The sequence below is a fragment of the Pinus tabuliformis genome, chromosome 9, assembly GCF_031772625.1.
Source record: "Pinus tabuliformis cultivar Carrire ecotype Pingquan chromosome 9, CPIR1, whole genome shotgun sequence".
In the NCBI taxonomy this organism is placed as follows: Eukaryota; Viridiplantae; Streptophyta; class Pinopsida; order Pinales; family Pinaceae; genus Pinus; species Pinus tabuliformis.
In genome coordinates this window covers 136,328,583-136,349,415 of record NC_142307.1, presented here as the reverse complement: position 1 = coordinate 136,349,415, position 20,833 = coordinate 136,328,583, and the positions used below count along the sequence as shown (strand labels likewise).

The following is a 20,833-nucleotide window of genomic DNA, read 5'->3' as shown; positions in this document are numbered from 1 at the left end:
CAGTGATGCGACATGACACATCTCTTTATGTAGATCTTGGTCCCCACAATAGAACCATTTGTTGGATTGATGGGGCCTAACCCAGGTTCAGCATTAATTAGCTAAGCGAATCCCTACACTAATGACCCTTTCAGCATCAATCCACGGAGCATGGACTGAAGTCTCACTCGCAACAGTATGGGGGGATGCAGCAACCGAGTTTCCACACCGTGAGATGGCAAAGATGCTGCTTTATACCCTAAATCTTCCTTCAAGCACATTGATAAGCCTTTTAGGTCTTAGCGATATACTCCCCTTAGTCCTCCTCTCGACCTTCGTGAAGGTATACGAATATCTTTTGCATACCCTAAATAGAAGAATCAAACATTTACACACCTATGTAATTACTATTACTCTTGTATTTACCCACATTAGCTTAAGTAGTGGATAGATTCAACATGCATTATGATTATCTTCTCATAAACAGATATTCTTACTTGCATTCATATAACAAAGTAAAACACATAGATTCGTGCATAAATACAACAATAAATCATAAACCCAATATTCAACATAACATAATTGCATTCATTCATAATAAAAGTAAAATATATCATACGTAGGTAATTCTAGAATAATTCTCTTTATTGATATTCAGATCTCCCTTACAGACTCTAACTACTCTACACACATAGCTGCAGGGGTCCGCGCACTCAGCTGCAGACTTCTACCCTAGGCTTCTATGCACACAACTGTAGAAACTCTTTCCTATGCTAAGACTCTTCGCTCTTAGCTCTCACAGACCCATTACATTAATGAATATTCAAAAACCCATATGAACTGAACTACTAAAAGACTCTTCTAAGGCTTTGTTTTATACAATCCCATGGTTCGGTAGATCTCCTAAAGCTGACATGTCTTACATTAAACAAAGGGGGGAAACCCTTTATGAAAGTTTACATCTTCGCGCTCTATGACCACAAAATGCAGAGACTTTACACTTCTTATACAAAACTTTGGCTTTCTTCCCCAAAACGTGGGCTCTTTACCCCAAAATTCACCCTAGAGGACCCGTTCCCAACAATTTACAATGATTAAAATGGTGGACCATAGTTGACCATGATTGATTATGATTACCATAATTGACTAAGGATTAAAGGTTAGGTTGACCTTGGTTTATCATTGTTAACTATGGTTGACCAAGAATGAAGAGTGTTGATTGTGGACTAACATGGTTGACTAAGTTTGACCATGGTTAACCATAACCAATAATGTATTTATGTTACATTAATATAGCAATATAACATTAATGTTTTCAATTGTTATATTGTTACATTAATGTTGACCATGGTAAACCGTTAGAGCATGGTTTGAAAATTTTCACCATGGTTCACCATTTACTATGGTTGTATGATTGGTAATGGTTACCATGCTTAACCATGGATTTCAATGTTTATCATGGTTAATAATGTTTGACCATGGTTCATTATTGTTCGGCATGATGACCATGGTTTGACCATGTTGACCATGGATGAACATGGTTTTGCATATTTACCTATTGTTGACCATGTTTTTCTATGAGAAATTATGGTTTCTCATGTGGACAATGGTTGACCATATTTAAGCAGAGAGATATTGCTTGACCTTGTTCAACCATTCTAACCACGGTTGGCCATCAAGATGTGGTAGAGCATGGGTTGTTCTATGTTGGTTATGGTTGACTAGAGATGATCATGGTTGACTAAGGTTCACCAAGGCCAACTATGGTTGACCATGGTTAACTATCAGTACTGAAGGTTATGTATGGTTCATCATGGGTGTTAGTGAGTGACAATGTTTAACCATGTTTAACCATCATTAAGTTTTTCTAACCATAGTTGAGTTGGTCAAACCTAGTTGAATATGGTAAACATATGGTTCACTATAGGTGTTCATGGTTGATCAAGGTTGTGAGTGTTTTCTATAGATGACTGTGGTGAACCATGGCTAACCAATAAGGCCATGTTGACTATGGTCAACCATGTTCAGCCATGTTGGCCTTGGAGACCATTATTGAAAATATATTTACCATATTTAACCTTAATTGACCATGGTTTTCAAGTTGTATATGGTGCACGATGGTTGACTATTGCTAACTAAGGTTGATTGTGTTTAACTATAGCTAAATATGGTTGACTTTGGTGAAAATATGGTTGATTAAGGTTTATTGTGTTTTATTGTAGATAGTCATGTTTAATAGTGATTTAAGAGGATCAAGCATGGTTGATGATTATTGATGATGGCCAACTAAGGTTAGCAATGTTTATGAGGATTGACCATGGTTGACTTAGGGTTCATGAGGATTGATGATAGATAACCATGATAGGCCATTGGTGACAAGGATCGATAATCATGACATATGGTTAACTATGGATAACCACTAATGATCATGTTATCCATGGTTGACCATTGTTATTTTTTTTTACTATGGTTGAAATTCTTGTCAATGTTTAACCATGGTCGATGTGTTCAACCAGAGATGAGCTTATAATAACATTGCTCACTATGATCAAGTATGGTTAACTAAGGGTGAAAATGGTTAACCATGCTTGGAAATGTTTAGTAATATATGGATATGGTTGACCATGTTGACCATAGATGACCAGGGATATGGTTGACCATGGATGACCATGGTTGATCAAGTTTTCTCTAGCAAGGTTAGACATCATTGACTACATTTGAGTAGGTTCACTATGGCTGAATATGGTTGAACATATTTTATATGTTGGATATTTTAGTTATGGTTAACTACGTTGAATGTGATGGATGTCATTCACTGTGTTGACTATGTGATGACGTTGACTATGGTCAAACATGTCATAACGATTGACCATTATGACCATTATTGACTATAGTGACATTGAGAATATGTGTCCATTATTTTGGGAATTTATATCACATTGTGGCAATGTATGTCACAGAAAAACATTTTTTTTCACATTAAGATGTTGGATAAATTATAATGCAATGTCACGTAGTGACAATGTTTATGCCATTGCAAAGTTGAACAATGTTTCTCACATTGTGACATTGGATAATTTTTCCTACAATCTGATGTCAAAGCGTGTTTGTTATAATGTGATATTAGTTTCGTTGTCATGTTAGTCATTTTTAATGATGTGACGCTAGTTTTTTCATCAGAATTTCCAAACATTTATTTTTATTGTAGTTGTGCACAAACCTTTTTATGCAATCAGATCATGTTGTTGGTTTTGTAATGTCAAATCGTGACAATGTTTTTCCAATTGCTATATTGGATAAATTGTTTGTTATTTTTGTAATGGCATATTACAGTAACATTTTTCACATTTGGTCAATATATACATTCCAGTGTAATGACACATTGCCACAATATTTGTCACATCTACATGTGAGACAAATTTATCTAAGTGCAACATTGGATAAAAATGTACCATTTTGAAATCAAAACATGTTTGTTACAACGTGTGACATTGCTCTCTTTGTCGCATTAGTTCGTTTGGCACAATGTGATGCTAGTTTTTGTTTCATTGCATTGTCTAAAAATTAGTTTTCATAGAAATTTCACACAATTTTTTTGGCTTGAGAGCGATGTCATTGTATAGAGAGAGTTTGTTATTGATGCTTTAGGAGCGAGAGAGAATGTGATTGAGTTATTGTTATTATTTCTTGTTATTTCCATAGGGAGTGAGAGAGTATTCTATTGCAAAATTATTGGATGACTGATAAATATTTTATACCCTTAAGGTCCTTATCCCTTTTCCATTGATGTCAAAGGTGGAGAGACTTAGAAAAATTGTATGTCAGAGGCCAAGAGTTAGGAGATATATTTTTTGGATGGTTCAATTGGGGCTTGTTTTTAGAGGCCAGTTATATGGTTCAATTGGGATTGCCATCAATGCCAAAGGGGAAGATTGTTGGCATTATGGCTTAGTTGTTTGTTGGCATTGACGTCAACAAGATGGTTTTGGTGATGAGTTGCAATGTTGATAGTCGACATTGATGTCAACCTGGTAGCATGTGTTGTAGATATTTGTTCATGCACATGCTTGATTTGTAAAGGGTGTGGAGAAACTACTACTAGTTGATAGTGGTTGGATACTATCAAGTCATGTTTGATGGGATGTATTATGATAGATGAGTGTGTCTATTGATTTTGTTGAGTGTGACTAGTTTTAGGGTGTCTCACTGATATGTCGAAGATGTGGAGGTGTCTTAGGGAGAGTAGAGACTTATTAGCATGATTTCAGCCTGTTTGACATACTCATCATTCAATGAGTTTTGGATGGTTCTATAGAACCTTGAAATGTGCTTGATAAGGTGATGTAATGATTCTACAAGATTGGGAAATGGTTGCAGGCATAGATAATCGGTTTCAGGAGTCAGAGCTGAGTTAACTTAGTTTTGGAGTTGAAGAATGGGTAACAAAGGTTACGAGTGCATTGCGAGCATTAGTGACTCAAGTTTCCTTCATTAGACAAGTGTTACCCATCCTAGTAACTCTCTTCTTGAAGGCATGCCTTGGGTTACTTCCTGTAAATGACTTTTTTCCTTATTGTTCCTGTACTCAAATGATTTCCAATGGATTTAACCAAGGTAATAGCCCATGGTAATGGTTGGAAAATTAATTTGACTTCATCTACAGATAGATGATCATTTAGGCGTGGATTCATTATGAATTAAGTAGTGGAGATGGTCGTAGAAATTGTCTAAATAGAGGACCAAATTGACCATTGTTAGGTTGGAATATTGAATAGGGCGAGAAAAATTAAATGCAGAAAGAGAATAGAAATCTCCTACAATAGATGAACATTCAAAGGTCAAGTTTCTAGAGAGGGGTACACATAGAATTCAATGGCGAAGATTAGAAGTTAGTGAAATGCATGTAGAGATTTATTTTAGTAATTGAAAAGGAAGATTTAATTTTGGAGTCAGTGACAGAGGTTGTAGAGGTTGTTGTAAGAGAAAATTAGAGGCATAATGTATTAGATCAAATCTTCGTGGCTGAGATTTAGTTGAGAAGATGTCATGGCATAGACAAGCACCATTGTGTAGTTGTACGTTTGCATGACTAAACCATTTGAGATTAGAAGTAGCAGTTTTTCAAAAAGAGTAGAAGTAGCCACCTAATTTTTTATTCACACTTTATGTTATCAAATGATGGTGCTATTGGGTTGGTCATGTTGAATAGATTGAGAATCCAATTTTAAAATGTATGAAACCTAATCTGCATGGAAGAAGTGAAGGGGTGGAGGCCTAAAAGTAGATTATAATTCCATTTATATATATATATGGTAATTTTATAATTAATTAAAATAATTTGAGCTAAGCTTAACACTATTTTTATATATAAAATATTTAAATTTATAAATTTGTAAATAAAAATTCAAGATTATTTTCAAGCTATTTTCATTTTTTTAATTAAATTAGTTAATTAAAAAAACCATCAAATAAATTAACATCATAAAAATCTCTCTTAACAAATTTTTTTCCCACTTTTACTACAAGGAAAACCCAAAGATCGAAATCATGTCTACGTCTCTGTCGGCCCTTCGAAAATTGGTTGTGTGCAAGAATTGTGTTGTATTAGTATGAACCCCAGGAACTCATTTCAGTCAGACGCAACATTGCAAGAGACGCTTTCTGCAACATTAATCCATTTCTTCATTTCATTGACGTGTCTACTCGTGCCTTGAGAATGGAGTCCAGTCAGAGTAATAATACAGGTACTGTGAGATTGATGAGCAGTGATGGAAAAATATTCCAAGTGGAGGACGCGGTGGCCTCTCAGTCCCAGATTATAAAGAAGGTGATGGACGACTTGGGCACCCACACAGCTATTCCTCTGCCTCTCGTTACCGGAAACATCTTGGAAAAGGTGATCCAATATTGCACATACCATGCGGCTGATGATGTTAACAGCAGTAGGTGGGATTCAGAGTTCCTTGAAAGCCTCGATGATCATGAAACCCTTTTGAAAGTGGTAGTGGCAGCCAATTATCTGTGTATAAAGAGTCTTCTCGACTTGACGTGTAAAGCTATCGCTCACATGATCAGAGGTAAAACCCCCCAACAGATTCGTCGAATTCTCAATATTCAAGATGAAGATGATTCAACTTCTCACCACTAGGCGTGGCAGCGAGGCAGGCCTGGACATCAACTGCTATCATATACTACGTTTCTAAGGAATGTTGAATTTCAATGATTTTTATGCTCTCTCATGAATATCGAGACTTTTGGTTAGTAGTTTAATATTAATGGTTTTACGATAATTAAGATTGGGATTTGTATAGCTAGTTGAGATAATGATAAATTTGTTATGATTTTTTATTCTTAAATAAAAATTATTTTATGAAAATATTTTAAATAATTGAAATTATTAGATTTAAAAAATTATATTTATTAATTTTAAATTTGAAAATTCAACAAAGCAGAAAAATATGTGAACAATAATTTATTATGAGATACTATTATCCAGTTAAAATTATTCATATTACAATAGGTTAACATCTATAAAAATTATTTACATCTTCTCTATATAGTTATTTCTAATAATATATTGATGTTAAAGCTTAAGACCAAATTAGGGAAGATTTCAATAAATCTAATTGGATCACTAAATTTTTACAGTCTTAGACAAACATGAAATAGACTCAAATCATAAACTTTAATAATAACTTTGCTAACCTTAATCAATCAGCTTGTAAACTTTATTTTTTAACAATGTTAAATTCACTAAAATCATGCACATTGCCAAAATTGAGCTATCATGGAAACTTATTTCTGAACATCTGTAAATGTGTTAGAAACCCTGCACAGATGAATCTAGCTAGTAAAGGTTGAACACATAGCTTTGTAGAGCAAAAACACTAAAAGAAAATCAAAACAACAAAAGAAAGATTCATTAGAAAATAGGTTACAATGCTGACGATATAGCATTATTGGGTGAAGATCCCAAGGTAATGCACCATAGTGGTGATCAATGAGAAGATTCAATACCTACAACAAATTCTGGAGAGAACTAGCCAGTTGCGGAGTGAAAGAAGGAGCAAATCAGAGAGTAAATGATGCAGAAGAACTAACGAGTTGTGGAGTTAAAGAAAGAGAAAATCAAGGAGTAAATCATGCAGAAGGAATCTTGCATGTAGTCCCATGCTCTAACTAAGAGTTTGCATGTAGGTGTGTAGTAGTTCCAACAAACCCCCCCCCTTGAACACCACTATGGGGAAAAATAGGAAATGGGTCGTCGCAACTAAGGTCAAAGGTCACCCAAAATACAGTGCAACTTGCACTAAAATTGAGGAAAGAGGGAAAACCTCGTGGGAAACCCCCCCCCCCAAAATACATTGTAATCAGAAGAAAAGAGGAAGAAAAGATAGTTGCTAAGCAACTGTGTCCTTCACTCCAAGATGATCACGCAGAGAGCGAAACTTTTGCTTAGTGAATGTCTTGGTGAAGATGTATGCAGTCTGTTCTGCTGAAGGACAAAACTGCAAATCAATGACCCGATCATGTACTAAGTCTTTGATGTAGTGCATATGGATCTCTATGTGCTTCATCCACTGCCATTGTACTCGATCCCTGCAAAATTTGAGAGTGCTCTGGTTGTCACACCAGATGAGAATGGGCTGGTGAAACTGGACGTCCAACTCAGTGAGGAAGCGCTGTAGCCACAGAGCCTGAATGGTGATGCTGACTACTCCTCTGTACTCGGCCTCAGTTGAAGAGAGAGCAATAGCAGCTTGCTTCTTGCTCGACCAACAGATAGGGCCAGATCCTAGACTGAGTGAATATCCGGAGGTGGACTTGTGATCAATTTTGTCTCCCGCCCAATCAGAATTTGTGAAGCCAAGGAGATTCAATGCAATGCTTGTTGCATAGTGAATCCCGAAGGTTATGGTGCCCTGCAAATATCGGAGGATGCACTTGGCAACATTCCAGTGTAGCTCATGTGGCTCCTGCATGTATCTAGAAACTGCCCCTACTGTATATGAGAGATCTGGTTTGGAGTGGGTGAGGTACAATATGCTGCCCACTAGCTATCGGTAGAGAGTGTTGTCAACTAATGGAGTGTCACCTCCATCCTCAAGGCGAACCCCAGACAGAAAAGGAGTCGGTGCTGGCTTGCAGTCAATCATGTGAAATCTCTCGAGGAGATCCCATGCATACTTAGCCTGAGAATGTTTGATGCCTGTGGCATCCTAGCTCATCTCAAAACCAAGAAAGAAGTGTAATGGACCCACGTCCGTCATCAAGAACCTATCATGCAAAGCCCTCTTGACTGTAGCAATCGCTGAAGCCGAGTTGCAGGTGATTAGGAGATCATCCACATAAAAAACTAAGATAAGAAGAGAATCATGTGCCCTGAACATGTAAACATTTGGATCAGACTTACATCTTTCAAAGTTTTGTGATAAGAGAAAAGAATCCATCTTCGCATACTAAGCTCTTGGGGCCTACTTAAGGCCGTAGAGAGATTTCTTCAGTCTACAGACCAAAGATGAATCCTGAATGAAACCATGTTGCTGCTCCACGTAGATCTCCTCACATAGGTCTCCATGAAGAAAGGAATTCTTCACATCCATTTGATGTACTTCCCACCCCTGGGCAACCGCAATGGCAAGTGTAAGGCATATGGAATCCATCTTTGCTACTGGAGCAAAGATCTCGTCATAATCAATGCCATGCACTTGTTGGAAGCCTTTGGCTACTAGCCTTTCTTTCCGTCTGGTGATTTTCCCATCTGCATCTCTCTTGGTCCTGTAGACCCATTTGCATCGGACAAGTTTCCTTCCTTAAGGAAGGGGGACCAGATCCCAGGTCTAGTTCTCGAGGAGGGAGTTATACTCCTCCTCCATGGCGGACTCCCAAGATGGATGCCTAGCAGCCTCACCATAAGATTGTGGATCAGAAGACTGAACCAAATGACAATGCCAGGATGGCGATGGTTCAGTGGCAGTGAGGACAAGAGGAGGCTCAATAAACTCTGAGCTAGTCTTATGCAGATCAGAATTATCCCCCACAAGACCATTTCTAGCAGTTGGGTGGTCTTGTGCATATATCTCACGTATGCTCCTTGTTGTTTGATTTATGACAGAGGAATTTGATTCACTGCTCAAAGCTCGATCTGGGCTTGGATGTGGATCATCATATGCATGCATTGGATTTGTATCTGAAGACTCTGTCTCTGCATCTGCATGCTCTACCGCGGCATCTGCATGCTCTGTATCTGCATCTGAGTGTACTGAGTCATCATCTCGGACATGAGGTAGATAAAAGGTGTCTGCATGCAGAAATTAAGGTGCATGAGAGAGACTTTCCTCAAATTTGACACTTCGCTCAATGATGAGCTTGTCCGTAGAGGAAATCAATAGTTGGTATCGCTTCACACCATTAGTGTATCCAAAAAATATGCACTCAATGCTCTGTGGATCAAGAGCTTTCCTCTTTTAAGAGGGGATCCTCGCCCATGCTCGGGAGCCGAAAACACGGAAGTGGGTGACCTCTAGTTTAGTGTCACTCCAAGCCTCAAAGGGGGTATGATCCTTGACAGACCTATGAGGAGATCTGTTCTAAATGTAGTTAGCACAATTAAGTGCTTCAGCCCATAGCTTATGAGGCAGTGAGTTAGCATGAAACATGCAAAAAGCCATATCTTTGAGAGATTAATTCTTTCTCTCAGCAACTTTGTTCTGCTGCGGAGTGTATGGAACTATGTACTGCAACTGTATGCCAGAATCAAGGCAAAGGTTCTGAAGTGTTGTGTTAACATATTCCCCCCCATTTTCTGTATGGAGGGCTTTGATATTTCTCTCTGGCTATGTCTCAACTAGTGCTTTGAAATCTTCAAAGTGCGCAAAAACGTTAGATTTGTTCCTAAGAAGATACACCCAAGTATACCATGAGAAATCATCAATAAGTGTAAGCACATACCTTGCTTTGTTGATGGAAGGATGAGGAAAAGGCCCCATGAGATCACTATGGATCAGATCTAGAGGAGAGGATGCTCTGTGAGTTTTGCTAGTGTCAAACTTTTCTCTAGGATGTTTACGAAGGACACACCCTTCACAAAATCCATTGGAGAAACTGATATTTTGCAAGCCTTCCACCATCTCATGCTTGCTTAGTTGCTGCATATACCTGTAATTTAAGTGACCAAAACTCTCGTGCCAAAGCCTACTACTATCATCAACATGTGTAAGCAATAAGGAGGATTCAAATTCAATAAATTCAGAAAATGTATACAGTCTGGCTCCATTGTTTACCTCACCGGTTGCAATTTTAGAGCTGCTATGTAGGTCATATATGTTCACTCCATCTGGAGTGAATTCCACTCTCTTTCCAGTGCTGAAATGAGTGATCTGATAAACTGAAAGTAGGTTTACTGAAAGTTTTGGAACATGAAGGACATCTTCAAAGCTTCCATGTAAAAGTTCCACTCTACCTTTTCCGGTGAACTCAATAGGTGAGTCATCTCCCATGAAGATGGGAGGTCCTTTGCATGCATCCAAAGAGGAACAGACTTCCTTTGCAGCAGCCATATGATGTGATGCACCAGAATCTATAATCCATGCATCAGGGGAAGAATTAATTGCACCTAAAGCATGAAAATTGTTACCTTTCCTGTGTGGCAGATCCTCAGTTTTCTTCTTGGCGCCTTGAGGGATGTGGTCCCCAAGGTTGTGCTTCTGAAGGATTTCTGCCATTAGGTTAATTTGTTTCTTCATGCAAGAGGATTCTGGATGGAATCCTCTTTGATAGTAGGTGCATCTGTTTCCTTTCTTCCCTTTCTCATTTCTTGAGCTCGAGGAGTCATTGAAGGACTTGGTGTACCCTTCATTCTTTGGATGGGAATGCGCTTTTCCCTTGTCTTTTTGCTGCTGATTTTTCTGATTTAAATGAGATCTGTGATTTTTATTGTCGCTGCCATCATGCACAGCAAGTGCATGCGCTTTTGGAGGTTTGATTTTCCCCATGCCAATGAGTTTATCTTGCTCAAAAGTAAGGGACTCCATGAACTGTTTGAGAGAAGGCATAGTATAGGATTTACCTGTTGCGAGTCTTACTGAATGAAATGTAGACACAAAAACAGAGTATTCCAGTCCAAGCTTTGACATAACAGAGAGAACTTGGCGACTCTCCTCCTTGGATTTGTCAATTCCACAACCCTTGAGTTGCAGTAATAGATCATTATATTTGGTGAAGAAGTCTTGAATTCTGTCATAGTTCCGTGGATCCAATGACAACAACTCCATTTTGAGGAGATGTCCTTTCATCTCATCCTATTTCCTGTAGAGTTCTTCAACCTTTTTCCAAATCTCATTGGGAGTATTGTAGTCAGATAGATGAAACTACAACTCTGGGAGATGCACATGCATATGGATCTGTGGGCCTCATCCATGCGGTTGAGGTACTTGGATTTCCACTTCTGTAGCCATGGTAATCTTGTACAACCCTTTTTTACGAAGGTATCGAGCCATTTGGTCCTTCCATTCGTGATAGTTGTATGGTGTTAGGATCGATGCTTTGGGAAACTCCATTTTTCTATCGATCTTCGATCTCCAAGCTGTAATACCTGCAAAATAAAGTACCAGCGTGCCTTTTATCTAGCAACCTGTGGACTCTGATACCATGTAAATGTGCTAGAAAACATGCAGAGATGAATCTAGCTAGTAAAGGTTGAACAACAGCTTTGCAGAGCAAAAACACTAAAAGAAAATCGAAAGAACAAAAGAATGATTCATTCGAAAATATGTTACAAGATCCCAAGGTAATGCACCATTGTGGTGATCAATGAGAAGATTCAACACCTACAACAAGTTCCGGAGAAAACTAGCCAGTTGCGGAGTGAAAGGAGCAAATTAGGGAGTAAATCATGCAGAAGAACTAACGAGTTGCGGAGTTAAAGAAGGAGCAAATCAAGGAGTAAATCATGCATAAGGAATCTTGCATGTAGTCCCATGCTCTAACTAAGAGTCCGCATGTACATGTGTAGTAGTTCCAACAACATCAACTTCACTTGAAGTAACCAATAAGAATTAATATAGATTTCATACTTTTATTATTCTAAATGTATAGTGAAATTACTCATAGCTTGAATGCAAGTCATTAACTTTGTTGGGCTTCGTGTTGGTGGTTTTGCTGGTAATTCAAAGGTTTTTTGAATAACAAAACTTGGGGTTCAGGGCGGTGAATAGCATAGTGCGCCCACCCGCAACTGTTGAACCCCAAGTGCTCGTCACTCATTCTGCAAAAATAACTAAGTTAGTTCAAATCAATTGAACCCACATCATTAAAAAAACTAAAACCATAAACAGAATCCAACTCTTTGTTAAAACATAGAAGAAAAGCACTGCCCAATAAAATGATTAGTATAATAAACTAAGAAGATAAAATAGGATATCCTAAAAAAATAAACCCGCTAAAAATAGAAGAAAGACAAAGTGGTTTGATGATTGGCAGCAAAGACAACGTAGTTTGATCATTGGCAGCGATTAATGACACAATCTTCTCTACAAGAACCCAATGCAAAATAACTAAATATAACACAAAATAACTTCAGAAAGTAAGAGCCCAAATACTGTGAGGGAAAATAAGAGCCCTCTCACTTCAGAAAAGGCCACAATAAATTGCAAAAGCCAACCACTAGTGTACGCATGATATTTGGAGAGATTCATTCGTGGGTACTTTCCTCCAGCTACTTCTACATCTAACCCAATAAAGAAAATGAATTGTAGCTCTGGTGGTTGGTGAGTAATAAGAATTATAGCTCTGATGGTTGGTGAATGAATAATAAGAATTTTAGCTCTGGTAGTTGATGAATAATTTGTTTAGTTCAAGTTTGTAAATACATATATTTCAAACCATGTAAATATTAAATTCAGTTGATGATGTATGCAAAGATATACTGGTTGCAGATTCCACAATATTTTTAACATATATAATTGAGCGAAAATTCCGAAATAAGTTACTTCAATTCAGCTCAAAGTAAACCCTTCCAAAAGAAAAATAATATCATATTTCAGAAAAATACAGAAAATAAAATTTTTCTTCATGATCTTAAATAGAATAATCCCATGATAAAGATTCATATAATGTTGTTCCAACAATGTAACTGAAAGCTAAATCCTAAGTGCCCAACAGACGCAACATGCGATTTATTTTCTTATTATCGAAAGAAATGATGCCCAGAACAAGAGAATGTGTGGCATTAAATTCGACCAATAAGAAAATAATGACATTAAATTGGACCCGAAGCTTACCTCAGTCAAAAGGCAATCCTTAGGAAGAAGCTGGGAAACATCAGGGGGAAGCGTCGCGTGCCTGACCAAACAAACAAACATCACATTCAAACCCTAATTTGTAATGAGTCTTCAAACCCTACTTTGTAGACCCTGAAAGGAGAAGTTATGGGAAATGCTATAACCTGTATTCATAGTTATCGTCGTAGTATTTCTCCGAGTACTCAATTTCAGACATTTTTCCTGCCGGTAAAACAATCAAGAAAACCCCAAAGCTTCTGAGTATTATAGAATGGAGTGCGGATTGAAGGAAAGAAACTAAATTAATACCAGCTGAAACAGGCGAGCCTACAACAACAAAATCCCAGTAAAGCGAAAACAGTGAAGGACGAAAACGTAGAATATTTCGCAGATTGGAATCGAGATACGTCACAGAAAATCGTTAACCATGCTGCGAAATACGACTTCGGTTACAGGTATTGAAGCAGAAGAGAAACCATATTTATAATTTTCGAATTGGAGCGACACTTCTCAATTTCATTTCATACCCCTAAAGAGGTTTGTTGCTAACGTTCACTTTTTTTTTAATAGATTTTTAATTTTCAAAAATCCTACGCGTGAAATAATTAAGTATGCCAAAATGTGGAAGTGGATAGTTAAATTAAATTTTTAATAAATTAGTATAATCACATTTATTAATGTGGTTGATATAAGTCTATTGATTAGGATATAATTTATAAAAGGTAGAAAATTTTATTGATATATTAATAAAGGTAGTTGTATTAGTGATAAAGGATTTATGTGGGGTGGATTTATTGAGCATAGTTGATGAGATTCACTCACATTGAAGAAGGTTGACCAAGTTTGACCATGGTTAACCATTGATGCACTAACGTATTATTGTTACATCAATTTATTAATGTTACATTATGGTTTACAATGGTTCATGTTAGGGTTTTTTTTTTACTAGCAGAATCCACAACTAGGTTGGTCTTGTACTCGTGACATGGTGTTGATTCCAACCACTAACACTATAAACTCTAAGGAGGTACATATCCCTATTTTTCACCGAAGCATGAATGAGGGGGATTTGAACACCACACATCTTCGCACATAATATTTCATTCACATGGCCATGCAGAGTTGAGTTGCTCTAGAGACGCTCACAATGGTTCATGCTGTATTTTTTTTTTATTACAGTGGAATCGGCAATAGGGGCAGCCTCACGACTCGCATAGCCATGATAGCAGGGTCGTGACTTGTTCTAGTTCTGCAGGAGACCCAACTAGACTTGGTTCCCTTATGTGCAGAATTATGTGGCCTATGCGTGCGTGAGGGTCATTATGAATTTTTGGTCATGCCTTTTGGCCTTACCAATGCACCTTGAACATTTCAAGGTTTGATGAATTCAATTTTCAAACCATTCCTTAGAAAATTTTTGTTAGTATTTTTTGATGATATACTAATCTACAGCAAGTCTTGGAAGGATCATGTTGAACATGTTGACAGGGTGCTACAACTATTGGAGGAGAAACAATTATATGCAAAAAGATCCAAATGTTTCTTTGGAGTCTAGGAGGTGGAATATTTGGGTCATATTGTATCTCATGAAGGAGTTAAGGTAGACCCTAGCAAAATTAAAGCCATTAAGGAATGGAAAATCCCCACATCGATAAAGCATCTGCGAGGATTTCTTGGGTTGACAGGGTATTATCGCAAGTTTGTTAAGAATTATGGGAGAATAGCAGCACCTCTAACAACATTATTGAAGAAAGATTCATTTTTAGGGACTCCGGAAGCAACAACGGCCTTTGAACATCTTAAAGAGGCAATGTGCCAAGCACCGGTCTTAGCTACACCGGACTTCACAAAAACCTTTACTGTGGAATGTGATGCTTCAGGAAATGGAATTGGTGTTGTTCTAATGCAAGATGAAAGACCCATTGCTTTTGAAAGTCGTCCAATCAAGGGAAAGTTTTTAAGCAAAGCTATTTATGAGAAGGAAATGTTGGCAATACTCCATGCACTTAAGAAATGGCGACCCTACCTAATGGGAAGACACTTCAAGGTAAAAACGGATCATGATAGCCTTAAATACTTTTTAGAACAAAGATTATCCTCTGAAGAGCAACAAAAGTGGGTCACAAAGATGTTGGGTTATGACTTTGAAATCATCTACAAAAAAGGGAAGCAAAATGTGGTGGCAGATGCACTCTCAAGAAAGGATGAGGATGTGGAAGCATTGTTGTGTGCCATTTCTATTATCCAACCAGATTGGATAAACAAAGAAAGGGAGGAATGGAAGAATGATGAAGAAGTGTGGGAACTTATTCGAAAGCTACAACAATATTCCAGTACTTCTAATACATTTAGCTGGCAAAATGATTCATTATGGTACAAAGATCGCTTATACCTCTGTAAGAATTCCCAGCTAAAATAAAAGATTCTTATGGAATTGCACACTTCTCCCTTAGGAGGGTACTCAGGATTTTTAAAAACTTACCACAGGGTTAAGAAGGAATTTTTTTGGGATGGCCTTAAATCAGATATTCAAAAGTTTGTGGCGGAATGTTTGGTTTTCCAACAAAATAAAGTTGAAACAATTAAGACACCGGGTCTATTACAACCTTTATCCATTCCAAGCCAACGTTGGGAGGAGGTTTCAATGGATTTTATTGCAGGTTTACCCAAGTCTGAGGGAAAGAGTGTCATCATGGTGGTAGTTGACAGACTTACCAAGTATGCACACTTTTGTGCATTATCACACCCATTGAAATCCACTACAGTTTCTACTGCATTTATGGGAACAGTTCAAAAGCTACATTGAAACCCAAAGATTATTGTAAGTGACAGAGATCCCATTTTCACTGGAAATTTCTGGACAGAAATATTTTCTTGTCTTGGTACTCAGTTAGCTCATAGCTCATCTTATCATCGTCAATCTGATGGGCAAACTGAGATAGTAAACAAATGTTTGGAAGGATATCTTCGTTGCTTTGTATTTGATAAACAGACACAATGGGTCAAATGGTTGCCTCTGGCTGAATGGTGGTATAACACTTCCTTCCATACAGCAACAAAAATGACCCCATTTATGGCACTTTATGGGTATCAACCACCATCCATCACATCATATTTAAGAGAAAATTCTAAGGTTCAGGCAGTGGAACATCACATCGAACATCAACAACAAGTCCTCCAACTCTTAAAGGATAACCTCGTGTTGGCACAAAATAGAATGAAACAACAGGCAGATCAACATCGTAGTGAAAGAAGTTTTGATGTAGGTGATTGGGTATTCTTACGGCTACAACCATATAAGCAAATGTCCCTAAAGCAAGCTAAGAAGGATAATAAATTATCACCAAAGTATTATGGTTCGTACAAGGTGTTGCAAAATATTGGTACTATGGCATACAAATTGGAGCTTCCTGCAGCTTCTCGATTGCACCCAGTTTTCCATGTTTCATGTTTAAATAAGGTTATAGGCGACAAGCTCCCAACTCAAACAATATTTCCAGAACTTGACGAGGAAGGAAAAATTATATTGGAACCGGAAGTAGTCACAGAAACAAGAACTCGACAGCTACGAAATCGATCAATTTCAGAGTATCTTATCAAGTGGAAGAACTTATCCGCTGAAGATTCCACATGGGAGGATGAGAATTTTATGCAGAAGTATCCAGAATTACTCAAGCGTTGAGGACAACACTTTTTTGAAGGAGAGGGGCATGTTGGGTCCCTATAATACTAGTGATTACCCCATTACTATTATAGCTATACCCCTTATTTATATTGTTGTGCCCCTATTACCCCCTTATTGTTATTTCTGTACCCCATAAAATCCCTCTTTTGTTATTTTTGTGGCTTTATATTATTATTGATAGGTCGGCTGGATTATATTGTGACTCCTTAGACTCCTATATATAGAAAGGAGCTTTTGTCATTTGAATCATCAAAGAATTGTTCATTTATGTAATGTAAAGGAGGTTGCCCCCTCGAAGAGGCTGAATTCTAAGGCGTTGATCTATCTTTTCTATCTTTTCTTGAGCTGGTTTCATAACAGTGTGCAACGATGATAGTGATGATGATCTTGATTGTATCTACAAGATAACTGTGTGAGAACAGGATTGGGTGAATCCAACAGAAGATGGTAGGATTTTGTGGGAGCGCAAAAGCTGCTACACTTTGGATTCAGACGAAGAAATAGAGCAATGGTAGAAATAACTACATGAAGTAACCATGCTTAATTTTAACATGATGGTTAGATCATTGCGCTATGTGACAACAGAGGTACATGATCTGCCTAGGTATGATGGGTTGACAATGGTGGATGAATTCTTGGACAACTTGGAAAGCGTAGTGCCAGAACAACAGCGGTTTGACGCTTTGAAATGGGAATTGTGCCCGACGCCCACAAGATAGTGGAGTACACATTAGGGAAGTTTTAAGGACTAGCATGGATGTAAGAGGATGATGTGCCTACGATTTCGAAAACCCCAGCAAAGGATGAGAGTTGGTTACGAGGGGAAAAGCAACTTGTGTGCCCACCTTTCCCGATGGATATAGAAATATGACATGCATCCTGCACAAGCGCACACCACTCCCAGAATAGAGAATCGAAACAAAACACAACAACAAGAAAGGTGAAACGTGCTAACGATTATCCATGGGGAATCACTCGACATGGTGTGCGAAGTGTTGAACAAGGTTCACTAGGTGAGACTCACTGATTGGGACTTGCACGTACCAGCAGTTCGATGGGCCTATGGGACCATATGCAAAACCCTCACTGTGAAATAAATTCCAAGGAGGCGCACTGAAGTAAGGACTGTAATTTCAAAGTATCATGAGAAGATGAATCCACACGCAATAGAACCCATAGCTGTGACAGTGAGTGAAGCCCAGGACGAGGAAATCACATTGCTACGTGAAGCAGGACACATAATACTTCAGGAAGCCATTTGGCAAGGGAACCTTGGACTTCATGAACTTGAAATGGACCGGGTATGGTTAGGGAAGAAAAGCATTTTGATAGATGGAGAGGTCAATACATTGGAAAATGAGATCAAGGGAGCATGTCTTGTCGATAAACCAAGGTTAGCAAGGCAAGGTGCGTGATCCAGGGGGATATTGGTGGCCACCCACAAATTCCACTTGGACCCCCACAATCTCTTCTTTTAGTTTTTTAGTTTCCTTAATTGTAGCACAGTTTACTATTTTTAGCAGTTTTTCGGGTTCTAAACTTCCAGAGTCGTTTTGAGGCCCTAAATGACGTTTTTTTGGAAATATATCTCCAACAATTTTTTAATCTAAATTCGTCTTTTTTGTCGTAGTCTTCAGAGAGATCTTTCCAACAGGTTATCATTCACATCAAATGGAGATAATATGACAAAGTCACGACCCCCGGAAGTTGGTTATCTAACTCACCCCAATGGGGCCCATAAACTCTTGGTGTTACATTTCCTTGGGTTAGGGTTTTGGTTGTTTAGGGTTTGCTCTTATTATTCAATAAGAAAAATGCCCTTGAGCTTCATTGTAAGGAGTTTAGAGGCATGTCGTTGTCACATCTCTTCTTAGGGATAAGCTGCCATCACCCTAACTAGTTTATTTCCATTTTTCTGTGTAAGCATATTATGTATTTTACATTAATGAAGTGAGGTATTATTTCCGCTACATCTCTGTGCTTATGGTTGTCTTTATAATTTGTTGAATTCTTGTTTAAATCTGGATCAGTGGTATCATAGTGGTCTACTTCTTTTCTCTATTTTTCTTTTCATGCCCCCAATGAGGTCAGCATATAAGGAGTTAGGGCTTGAACTGGTGCAACCTTTGCAAGACCAGACTCGCTGTTAAAATTGGAAACTAGGGAAAAAATTCATGTTGGTCATGTTATTCATGGCTGATAATATGTTCATTAGATTCCTCTCTTCGAGAGGTGTAGGATTGATATTCATCTGATTCCGATAAGTATTTATGGAGATATGAATTTATTTTGATTATGGAATTATTATCAAGCCGACCTACAACTCATGTAGGCTCAGAAGCCCAACATTGGCATCTATTCAAACACCAATGTTGTGTATAAATATAGGAGGACTTTTCCTCGTTCAAACTCACTCATCTCATCACATCTCTCTCTCTCTCTACTGTGCAGAATAGAGTCTCTTCTCTACTGCACAGAAAAGGGTCTCTCCCTCACACATGTGAAGCTGGAAGCTGCTGAAACTGAAGTTGCAACTGCAGAAGTAAAGTTTGACCTACGTGGACTAGAATATCTCCTCATCTAAGCTATTTTGTAGGTTCATCTGAACCTCCTCTAAAAGACACAACTTTTGGTGGTGGAATCAAGTCAATATGACAGATGGTTTGCAAGATATCGATTGCCCTAGTTTGAAGGAAGCTACTGAAACTCAAGCAGCAACTGCATAAGTGAAGTTTGTCCTATGTGGACTAGAAGATATCCTCATCTAAACTACACTGTAGGCTCATCTGAACCTCCTTTGAAAGCTGCAACTTTTGGTGGTGGAATAAAGTCGATCTGATAGTCGGTTTGTGAGATATCGTTTGCCCTAGTTTGATAATGAAGCCGCAAATCTTGATGCTCTTGATATAGGGTTTGCTACTACTGATGTAAATCAGATTTATTGTACTATTTCTCTCTGCTAAATTATTGAAGATAAAAGAAGATTTGATCAAAGGGTTTCCCCACACATTCTGGGGTTTTTCCCTGGCTAGCCGCCAGATATCGTGTCTCTTGTCTTGGCTTGTTTTCTTTCGATCGTTTAATGTTCTATCTGCACTTTACTTTATGTACATGTGATTGATAATCTATGGAATATAATAAGAAAAAGAAGTAAATTGTTATAAGCATAAACATACCATAACTTAACATGATATCAGAAATGAGGTGAAGACAAAGCCCGAGAAAGAGCAAGAGCAAGAGAAATCACCGAAGAGAAGATTAGCAAGGCTATCCTGAAAGAACGATGGGGTCCTCAACACTCTTTGCTATCGAAGACATGCTCTGTGAGAAAGTTGACTATGATGAACAGAAGATGTCTACCAATCTAACCCTTGAGGATCAAGGAGTGTTGGATCATGTGAGAGGCAATATTATTGAGCCTCCATCAAATGCACCTCCTGCTGCCAGGAACAAATTGAAGAATGGAGAAGTTAAAGAAAAGAAGATCATCTAGGACTTTATCGACAAGCACTTGGTGGCATACATCTCTGAACTGGACACCTCCAAGGAAATCTACGATAGACTCGTGAGTTTATTTAAAGTTAATGATGCAAATCAAGTTTTGTTTCTTAGAAATAAGCTAAGGGAAATCAAGAAGGGTAAAGATGAGAGTATGCAAGCATACTTCTTAAGAATCACTGAGATCAATAACGATATCCTATCTATTGGGGAGACTATTACTGACAGAGAAATGGCACTCACGACTCTTGGAGGATTACCATCTGAATGGTACGTGTTCAGGACTACTCTTCTAAACAATAATGTAATTCCTAGTTGTGAGGAATTAATGGCTAGATGCATTCAAGAAGAAACAAGGGTAGAAGAGTAAGAAATGCCCTTGCCTAAAGGT

The 20,833-nt window shown here is 38.0% G+C and overlaps 2 pseudogenes; one reads left to right on the top strand and one right to left on the bottom strand.

Annotated features, from left to right (window-relative positions):
* Nucleotides 1–5,695: 5,695 nt before the first annotated feature.
* On the top strand, nucleotides 5,696–6,127 carry LOC149147472 (SKP1-like protein 13 pseudogene; annotated as a pseudogene).
* Nucleotides 6,128–12,105: 5,978 nt separating this feature from the next.
* LOC149147471 (cyclin-dependent kinases regulatory subunit 1-like) lies at nucleotides 12,106–13,476 on the bottom strand (annotated as a pseudogene).
* Between the last annotated feature and the right edge of the window lie 7,357 nt (nucleotides 13,477–20,833).